The sequence below is a fragment of the Prionailurus bengalensis genome, chromosome X (genome assembly GCF_016509475.1).
Source record: "Prionailurus bengalensis isolate Pbe53 chromosome X, Fcat_Pben_1.1_paternal_pri, whole genome shotgun sequence".
Lineage (NCBI taxonomy): Eukaryota > Metazoa > Chordata > Mammalia > Carnivora > Felidae > Prionailurus > Prionailurus bengalensis.
In genome coordinates, this window is record NC_057361.1 from 112,529,775 (window position 1) to 112,540,794 (window position 11,020).

Sequence of the window (11,020 nt, forward strand, 5' to 3'; positions counted from 1 at the left end):
ATAGATTCCTGCACGTCTCTGGGCAAGGGAATGGAGAGACCAGGCCAGAGCGGGTCCCTGCAAGACCCTGAACAAAGGCGTTCAAAGGAAGGCTGTTCCCGGAGTGTTCGGGAAGGAACACACCCGTTCGTCACTGGAAACCGGAAGAGTAGGTGATGCAGGTCCCCAGACCCTGAGCGCGGGAAGAGAAAGGCGATGCTTGGCGGCTCCCGCTGCCTCCAGGGAACCAGTAAGGGAAGTGGCAGCAGGGCCTTGTGCCTCCCTGGCCACGTGAATGGAAGTTGAGGCAGGTTCCTGTGGATCCCGTGGTGCGGGAAGGGAGAGACGTCGCGGGGCGGGTCCCTGTGCGTTCTTGGAACACAGGAATCCACGTGGAGACAGGTCCTTGTACGTCTCTGGGGACGGGAATGGGATGACCTTCGCCTGGCCTCCCTGGATTCATCCCTGGACACAGGAATGGAAGGACAGCCTGATCCTGTTGCATCGCTGGGCTGGGGTAGACAACAACAACAATAAAAACTTTTGAGGCTTGGATCGCTTGTGCCTCGGAAACAGAAATGCAAGTGGCGGTAGATTCCTGCGCGTCCCTGGGCGCGGAAATGGAGAAACCGGGCCAGGGCGGGTCCGTTCCCGCGCCTGCACTAGGACGTCCAAAGGGAGGCTGTTTCTGGTGGGCGCGGCCTTGTGCGTCCCCGCTTGGGAAGGAAAAGAGCGCCACGGGGGCGTGTCCATCGGCCTCCTGGACGCGGGAGTGGACGGGGAGGCAAGTCAGTGTGAGTCCGAAAGCAGAGGAATAGAAAGCATCGCGTGGCCGGTCTTTTGCATCCAGGGACATAGGAATGGGAGAGGCAGCACAGGGTCCCTGTGCGTCCTTGGGCGCAGGGATGGAAGGGCCAATGCGTGGCGAAGCCCCTTGTGTCCCTCGACCCAGGAATGCGACAGGAGGCAGGATCCTTGCGCCCCTGGGTGCGAAATGAAAAGACTGCCCTGTGGTGAGTTCCTGTGTGTCCCTGGACACAGGAATGGAAGGGGAGGCAGATCCCCAGTGGGGACCCGGGCGCGGGAATGGAATGATCATCAAGTGCCCGGCCCCTGTGTCCCCCTGGATACCAGAAAGGAAGCGGAGGACAGTCCGTGGGTGTGCATCCCTGCGTGCCGCACTTGGATGGATTTTTGTGTACCCGATCCCTGTGCACCTCGGAAATAGAAAGGGAAGGGTGGCAGGTCCCTGTGCTTCCCTGGGTGCAGGAATGGAATGGCCATGTCGTGGCAGGTCCGTGTGCACCTCTAGACAAAGAAACGGAAGGGAAGGCTGGTCCCCAACCATGCTCGCGCTCACCAAGTGACAAAACTTGGGCTTCGTGTGTTCCTGTGCGCCATGGAAACAGGGATGGATGGGGCGGCAGGTCCCGCTGGTTCCTTGACAGGGAAATGAATACACCGTCTTATGGCAGGTGTCGCCTGTGCATCGCTGGCCACAGGAAGAGTAGGAGATGCAGGTCCCTGGGAGTCCCTGAGGGCGGGAAGAGAAAGGCATCTGTGGGCCCTCCAGGGACGTCCCATCCAGGGAAGCAGGACTGGAAATTTCAGCAGGTCCCTGGCTTCCAAGAAGTGAGGAAATGGAAAGGATGTGCAAACGGGTACCTGTGTACTCCTGGCCACGAGAATGGAAGTGGAGGCAGGTTGCTGTGGGGCCCAGTGCGTGTGACTGATCAGCCTTTGGTGACGCGTCCTTCTGCGTTGCTCGACACAGGAATGGAACGGATTCGCGTCTCCGTGGTTCTCTTGGCGGGTGAAGGCAATACCCTTCCCTGGACACAGGCACAGATGGGGAGGCAGAGTCCTGTGTGTCCCTGGGTGAGACAATAAAAGAACTTGCACGGCGGGTCCCTGTGGGTCCCTAAACAAAGGAATGGAAGGGGAGGCTGCTCTTTGTGTGTCCTCGTGTGCAGGAATGGAATGACAGTCGCGTGGCTGGTCGCTGTGCATTTCTGGACACAGGAATGGAAGGTCCCTCCCTGTGGGTACCTGGTCGTGTGAATGGAAAGACCATTGCATGGCGGGTCCCAGTGCACCCATGGACCCAGGGATGGAATTGGAGGCTGATCTCTGTGCATCCCTGGACCCGGGAATGGAAACACCATCACGTGGCATGGTCCTGTGTGTCCCTGGACACAGAAATGGAAGGGGTGGCAGGTCCCTGTGAGTCCCAGGGTGCGGGAACATAAAGACCATCGAGTAGTGGGTCCTTGTGTGTCCCTGGACACAGGAACATAAGCGGAGGCAGATTCTCCTGAGTCTCTGGAGCTGGAAAGAAAGGTGGGACATAAAGCGGGTCCCTGTGCCTCCCAGAGACACTTTCCAGAAAGCTGAGATCCCTTGACCCTGAGGCCAGGGGACCTGAATCACCTCCAGCCCTGACCTGGGCTTCAGCACGAATAGGAGCGACTAGTGAGGTGCCTCATTCTTCCAGAGGCCCAGGGACTAGAGACGGGCTGCCAACCCCAATTCGCGGGGGTCCCTGCCGCCCACCAATCGCTATGCCCTGGCCAGGCCTTCAGGGTTGTTTGGGGCTGGGATAGCTCCTCTGGGAGGCGGGACATCGTGGGCAGGAACGCGCTGGGGCCATGCCCGCTACCCCGGCAGCCGATTGGTGACTGGCCTTTAGACGTTCCCACGACGATGGAACTGGAGAGTGTGATGCTAAGTGAAATAAGCCATACAGAGAAAGACAGATACCATATGGTTTCACTCTTATGTGGATCCTGAGAAACTTAACGGAAACCCGTGGGGGAGGGGAAGGAAAAGAAAAGAGGTTAGAGGGGGAGAGAGCCAAAGCATAAGAGACTCTTAAAAACTGAGAACAAACTGAGGGTTGATGGGAGATGGGAGGGAGGGGAGGGTAGGTGATGGGTATTGAAGAGGGCATCTTTTGGGATGAGCACTGGGTGTTGTATGGAAACCAATTTGACAATAAATTTCATATATTAAAAAAAAAGATCCCTTGAAATTGAATAAATAAAAAAATTAAAGAAAAAATAAAAATAGACGTTCCCACGACGTGTCCCCCCTCGCCTTTCTCCGAGTGCCCGCTCTGCAAACACCTCTCTATCCGTGGGCCGGGCGAGAGCAGGCTCGCTCTGGCGGCTTTTGGGGAGAAGCCGTGAGTCCCGGGGTGCAGTGACGTTTCTTTGCGGAAGGGCGGATGGGGGGACAGCGGGAGGGTCAGGGCCCTGGTGGACGTGGTGGAGGGTTCGGCGCGTCTGGGGAGGGCTGCGGGCTGCGAGGCTGAGCGCGGTAAGGGCGGGTCCACAGCCCCAGCCGGCCGAGTTCCTGGATGCCCTCCAGCGACGGTTAGGTGCCTAGGCGGGAGATGGGGAAGCTTTCTAGGAATCAGTGCTCGGGACAATAACCTTTCCTGAGTGCTTCCTCTGTGCCCCGCATGCTGTCGTTCGCTTCCGTGCAGTTGCATCCGACACAGGAAATTTTGTGAAGCTGCTGTTACAAGGAGAGACACTGGGTGTCCTTTAAGAGACTTGCCCAGGGATGGGAGGAGGAAGGATACATGAATTGTGTGGGTGAATACAGAGAGAGCATGGGGGCAGGTACCCACAGGTCTAGAGACCTGTGCAGATGTGCATGTGACCACCCCTGCGACCTCAGACATCGCACTAAGAACATTTGGATGGTTTTAGACGTGAGCGTTGCAAGGGTCTATCCACTCTAGCCTCATCACCATTTCCCTCTGGCATTCACTGGGTGACATGGGACAGGTTATTCAGTCCTCCTGAGCCTCCAACGTCAGTGCCCTCGTCTACATTTAGGGGATAACGCTAGTCCCCACCTCCTAGCTTTGGGTGAGGGCCACGTGACCTCATATATGCAGGAGGCCGAGAACAGCACTCGGACAGAGAGCCACGAACGTGATCGGTGTCCCTGGTTTTTAATGCAGAACAGATGGCTGATGGCCTGCCCTGTGGCAGTGTATTTTTCTCACGAGAAAGCCACGAGGCATGCCACAGCTCTAGCTAAGATGCCTGCCGTTGAAGGTGACCGGGGGTTCCTCAGAGCTACATGAACTTTCAGGGTGTTCGCCAGTGTGGTAAGTATCGTTCCCCATTTCTTTTGTGGCCTGTGTATATTCAGAGACACAAGACAGCCTGTATCAGACAGGGAGTGGGGTTACAGGCCAGCACACGTGTGGTGGGTTCTCCTTAAGGCAGGTGCTCTTAGCCTTGGCGGAATTCCAGAGCCAAGCTGTTCAAGAGATCTTTCTGCACTGGTGGCTGCGGAGCGTTTGAAATGTGGCTAGGACCAGAATTTTGTATTTTAATGACTTTAGGCTTAAATGTCCACCTGGCTCGAGTGGCTACCTTATTGCACAGCACAGTCCTAGAAGGGTCTTGGACGTTTTATGAACCTTTGGGAAATTGGATGCAGAACTGGATTTGCATGGGTATTTTTCCAGGAAGTGAGTGCATGGCTTTTGTCAGCCTCTCAAAACCACCGGAAAGCTCCGTCTGCTACATTAGGGCTTTGGTGCAAAGTAAGTAAGTTAAGGCAGGTAAGTACAGCCTCTGGTAACCACTGCTGTTCCTCTTGTTTTGTCCTGTCCTCAGCTGTGGCTGGTGCCCGCTGATGCGTGTACACAAAGAAATGGGCACACAAATTCATAGGTAACACAACCCACCCACATTCATCCTCCAATAGCATCAATGTTGTGCTTTAGGGTGTGCCGGCCAGATCTGGCCACAGCTTGTGTTTGTATACCCGGTGAACTGATAGGAGTTTTAAGCTGTGAAAGGGTTATTGTTTTTTGAAGAAAGGACAGTAAGGGACAGACTGAATGTGGCCCACAGAGCCTAAAATGTTTCCTGTGTGGCTCTTTACAAGAAAATGTTGCCAGCCCGGGTCAGGTGGAGTCTAGAAAGGATATCAAGGAAAGGGGACATAGTTTGCCATAACCGAATCAGCATTTGAACACACTCCCTTTTCGGGCTTGACTGCACAGAAGACTTGAAGTTGTCAGATGCCCGCATCTGTGCATAAAGTCACCGGGAAGGCGACAGGCACCAGTTCAGACTGGGACAGCTCAAACACTGGGTGGCACCGCTGGTCGTGTGATTTTCCACAGTGGCGACGAGTGTCAGTCAATCTGAACAACAAGGAATACAGTGGTTGTCTGATTTCCCAGGTAGGGCTTTCCTAGAAAATTCAGGTCACGCTACCATATGCAAAACTGTTTGGTGTGTATATGAGCCACAGTGTGAAGTCCTTGACAGGTTCTTTTTACCTGGATGGAAGTTTGAGGGGGAACTACAGAGTTGGCGGGGACCCGGAGCAGTGCCGCACCGTGAACGGTATATACTCCCGTCTCTGCCCACTGAATGCCGCCGGCCACCTGCCTTCATGCCACGTCACCCTGTGGTGGTGGCGCTGCTGTCCCCTGCTCAGAAGGGCACAGGGCAGAACCTGTGGCAGGAGGGAGAAAGGGCTTCGAGTTGGGCCTTAGGTGCCCGGTGTTGTGTGTTGACGGGGCTGTGCAGTGAGCCTCACTGAACCGGAGCCTTGCAAAATTTCCTGCGCCCGCCCCAGGGCGCAAGGAATTTATGGTTTCCCTTCCTCTCTCTGTCCTCTGGGTTTGGCTTACGATAGCAGATTTGACGTGCCTGCGGCCTAATCGTGCACTGCCCAGTACGGCCGCCACCAGCCAAGTGTGGGTGGCCCTTGAGCGCTAGCGATGTGACCAGGGCAAACTGAGATGCGCTCTAAGTGGAAAATGCTGGCCACATTCAGAAGACTGAGCATGAGAAATCAAGTGGGTGAGATATCTCCCTAGTAATGGTTGGCGTTGATTACGTTCTGAACTTAGGGTATTTTAGCGGTACTGGGTTAACCGAGGCATGTTATTAAGATTGACTTCATCGCTTTCTTCTTTGTTTATGCGGGTACTGCAAACGCAAAATGACGTACACGGGTCACACTGTCGCTACCGGGCATTGCTGGTCTAGACTTTAGAGTGATGGGTTCTGCCATTTGCCCCAGATCGATAGGCAGGAAATGCTCTTGGAAGAACTGGCACCGGTGGGAACGGCACACGTACCACCAAACATCCACCTGGAGTCACCCCCACTCCAAGTAATGGGACCTGCCCCGGAGGGCCCAGTGGCAGAGCCTTGGATCCCACAGGCAGGGCTGCAGGAGCTGAGCTATGGTGCCGCTGAGGAGTGCCAGCCCTTCCTGGACCCCGGTAAGGCAGGGGTTTTATTTCCTTTCTGAGGTTTGTACTTTGAGAGCTGAAGCGCTCTCCAGGTCTGGGGGTGGGTCAGAAACACCCACTGCTGGATGGAAGGGGACCACTGTGATGAAGCGTGGGAGGAGGGACGCCTCTCTGGGAGGAGCCGAGAACAAAGCACGGTACATCGGATGGGATTAAAAACCCATTGTTGGGGCGCCTGGGTGGCTCAGTCGGTTGAGCGTCTGACTTCAGCTCAGGTCACGATCTCGTGGTCCGTGAGTTCGAGCCCCGCGTCGGGCTCTGGGCTGACGGCTCAGAGCCTGGAGCCTGCTTCCGATTCTGTGTCTCCCTCTCTCTCTGCTCCTCCCCCATTCATGCTCTGTCTCTCTCTGTCTCAAAAATAAATAAACGTTAAAAAATAAATAAATAAATAAATAAATAAATAAATAAAAACCCATTGTTGTGGGTTCCTCAATGGCTTTTGTGGCATAACAGCCTCGTTCAAACTCGGTGCACTATAACTATACTCACTTTAGGTCCCTGAAGATGACTTAATCACTCATCACAGTATAAAGCAAATATGTATCTCATGCGATCAGAACCCAGAACAGCATTTCTCCAAGAGTGGTAAGCAGCTTACGTGTGTCAGGGTCACCTGGGGTGCGTTTTCTCAAGCTCTCCAGGCTAGGCCTGTACATACCACAGGATCACTGCTCCAGAGTCTCCAAGAGTTTGTGCTAGAAGGGGAAGGTCCAGGCAGAGAAAGGCAGCTGGGCTGCATAGCTCGTGTCCCTACATTTCGCTTCCCCTTGGGGATTCTCGTAACACTGCTACCAGTGATTCCTGTGGCTACCCGACACCCCTCTGCTCTCCCCTCCCCCACTGACTTTGGCCCAAATGTGGCCTGAAATGTCCTTTCTAACTCTCTCAGCCACAGCTTCAACATGTGGACACTTAAAAAAAATTTTTTTTTAATGTTTATTTATTTTTGAGAGAGAGACAGAGAATGAGCAGGGAAGGGGCAGAGAGGGAAACAGACACAGAATCCAAAGCAGGCTCCGGGTTCTGAGCTGTCAGCGCAGAGCCCAACGCCGGCCTCGAACTCACAAACGTGAGATCATGACCTGAGCCGAAGTCAGATGCTTAACCGACTGAGCCGCCCAGGCGCCCCAACATGTTGACACTTCTAAGACGTTGAAATGCTGAGGCAACAAGGAGACGTAGAAAATGAACATATCGAGAATAGCCCAAGTTACGAAATGTTGATATCTGGCAGATCCATAACCAGCTCAGTGCCTGGGCTTCGAAACCAGGTCCCTTTTCCACATCTTTGGAACATTTATCCATTCAAGTACTATCTATGAGCACCTACTAAGAGCTATGCACAGTTCACATATGTAAATGGGACTGTAGGTACTATCTGTGAGGCGTACAGGACTGTACAATGCTATGGAAATCCATAGGAGGACTGCCTAACCAGCCCGTGGCAGAGAGGGAAATCATCCTGGAGGAAGGGGGGGTCTGCGTGGAAACCTGTAGGATGAATCGTAGTGAGGAAGGGAGAGCGCTCTGGGCGGAACGCACAGCATGTGCAGAGGCTCGGAGGAGAGAGCGCTTGGTATATTTGAGGACGTCCTGCGACAGCTTGAGGGGTACCAAGGAACCCGAGTAGCACTGAAAAGGCTGGAGAGAGAAGCAGCATCCTGGATCAGGAACAACTTTGTCAGCCTTGTGGAGAAGTTACTCTTTCTTATCAGGGCAACGGGGACTCACCGGGCATTCTCAGGGAAGAGACCTACTACACAGATTGCATTTTACGTGATCACTCTGACCGCGGTAGGAAAGGGCAAGACTTGAGGCAGGGGCACCATTTGGAAGGTTGTTGCAATCACCCAGGCGAGAGGATGATTTTCTAAACTAAGGTCGTGTTGGTGATGACAGAATGAGAAAAGGAGGACTGATTCAAAAGCTACGTGGCCCGTGGAAAATGCAGGACTTGGTGGTTTAGTCAACCACCAACGTGGCATTGGGTGATGGAGAAGTGAGCGTTGGGAATGGCATCCAGTTTCTGGTGAACTGGGTAAATGGCATCGCTATTCACTGACACAGAACACAAGAAGAGGGTCAGATTTGGTGGGCCAAAGTGAGTCTAGATTTGTATGTGAGGAACTCGCGAGGCTTATGGGTCTCCAGGTGGAAATGGCCAATGTGGCATCAGAGCTCAGGAGAGAGATCAGGGTTTGGGAAAGAGGTGTGCAAGCCAAAAGCTTATAGAAGGTGATAGAAGTGTCTAGGGTGGTCGAGATCTTTGGGGGATTGTGCACAATAAGAAAGTACAAGGTCTTGCAGGCAGATCCTGGGAGGTAACATGTCAGAAATGATCATTTTATGTGGATGCGAAGGTCTGTCAAAGTTTCAGTTACCTTGCTTGGGTTTCTTGCTTTCAAATGCCCTCTTGACGCTAATAGATCATTCTAACTCCTGTGCTTAACCATGGCTTCCACCCCATCTCTTCTGGTTTCCATTCTGAGTGCCATCTCTCTTCTCCAGGTGCCTGGCAGATTATGGGGGAGGGCACAGGTGAGACTCCACTCTCTCCTTGGAGAGAACAGCTGGGTCCTCACACACCTAACACGGGGACTATATGCTGTCTGTACAATGCCATGACTCCCGTAGAATTCAACTCCTACCGTTACAGAGTGCGTGTTTGGCGACACCTTTGGGCTCCTTTGTACATTGAATCGATTTGTCCAGGTGCTGTATTTTTTGTAGCTTACTTTAGCAAGTACGGGGCACGTAGAAGTCGTGGACTCTGTCTCGTTTTTAATAGAGGTGACAGAGGAAAGCCCACAAATACGTATGTGTATTTATTATGGTGAAAGCCAAACTGTAGAAAATATTGTCATTTATGTTCCAATGTTTGCCTCACCTACGTCTCTGGTCTGTTGTCAAGGTTTTAAAAACCTGTGCTTTGTGTCTATGCCTGCAAACAGTGTCAGAACCTGGCCAGTCATGTTTAAATACAAATCTCTGCATTCCACCCCCCACTCCCCATGCGGACTGCTCCTCGTGGCAACAGTGCGAAGTACAAAGATCACATATGATGCCAAGCTGCCACATTGTTCTTGATTGTGATACTTGGCTTCTCGAAAGTACCAGATGGTCCCGTGTATTCAGCAAGAGAGACAGAGGATGAATTCAACAAGTAATAATACACCCGGTAGGAACAAAGGAAACTACCCCTTTCTCATAACTGTTTACAGTGATCGATCTAACATGCTTCATGGGTGCCTGGGTGGCTCAGTTGGTTGAGCGTCCGACTTCGGCTCAGGTCACGATCTCGCGGTCTGTGAGTTCAAGCCCCGCGTCGGGCTCTGTGCTGACAGCTCGGAGCCTGGAGCCTGCTTCAGATTCTGTGTCTCCCTCTCTCTCTCTCTCTCTGCCTCTCCCCCACTTGTGCTGTCTCTCTCTCTCTCTCTCTCTCTCAAAAATAAATAAAATGTAAAAACAAATTAAAAAATACAGTGATCTAATATGCTTCATACTACTGAACGGGAGGTCCTCATATCTACCTCCTGATCGCCAAAATCCCATCCTTCTTACACTTGGAGAAAGTCTGAGAGATCTAGGGACTGATCAAGGAAAAAGATGTGACCAGGAGGTGGCAGTAGCGTGTACAAGGTTTGTGGCAACTCTCTGCTTTGCTTCCGGCCAAGGCCAGAGTCAGAAGGGGAGGAGGAGGCGGGAGTGAGTGAGGGCTCCCAGAGGGGACTTGCCTATCTAGGGATCTTATAGCCCAGCAGCATGATGGGCAGTTGATGGGTCACTGAATTCTGAAGGGCAGCAGCAGCTTGAGGTTATAGAACCAACCGTAAGGCTCCATCTTTTCAATGGCTGGCAGATGTGGGGTGAAGTTTCCTGGGGTATGCAAAGTAGGCGGGGTCTAAATGGCTAACAGTTTGATTCTGGGATTACCTTTTAAATCACTGCGTGTGAGAGAATTTGTTTGGCACCAGCAGCAGGCTTTTGAGCTAAGGGGTGTCCGTCTGTGTGGAAGAAATGAACGCCCTAGGGGCCAATACAAAGAGGGTTCGTTCATGCACTTAGGCTCATTTCTAGAAAAACCAATCTGGTGGTTGGTTATGTGGCAACACAAACTGGCTGGTGATGAGGATAAAGAGAAGAGACTCCCCATGACTTCTGAGTGCAATTCAGTGTTGGCCAAAATACCCTGGAGTCAAGCCATAAAACACAATGGGCATCCTTCTATGGGCATGTGTTGGTAGGACAGATTTCGAAAATAGGAACAGTTGGTTAGTGGACATATATATTTATAACTTTAATAGATATGATTGGGGCGCCTGGGTGGCTCAATTGGTTAAGCATCTGACTCTTGATTTCTGCTCAGGTCATGATCTCAAGGTTTGGGAGTTCGAGCCCCACATCGGAGCCCGGTTGGGATTTCCACTGGGAAAACCAGCAGGACCGTCATGCAGAGATCGTGCAATGCCTGTCCATGATCAGAATCTCTCTCTAGGAGAGACAGCTGAGAGCTCCAACTGGGAAAATCCTTTCAGCCCCGCAGCCAGTGAGCAAAGCAGTTCCAGAGAGAAACTACACCAATGTGTGCAGTGTGGGAGATGTTTTGTTAAAAAGAAGCTACTTAATAAGCACATGCAATTCACTCGGGAGAGCTCCCTCCCGAGTGCCTCGAGTGTGCGAAAAGATTCCTTCGTAAATCAGACCTCCTTAGGCACCAGCAACTTCACACAGGGGAGATGC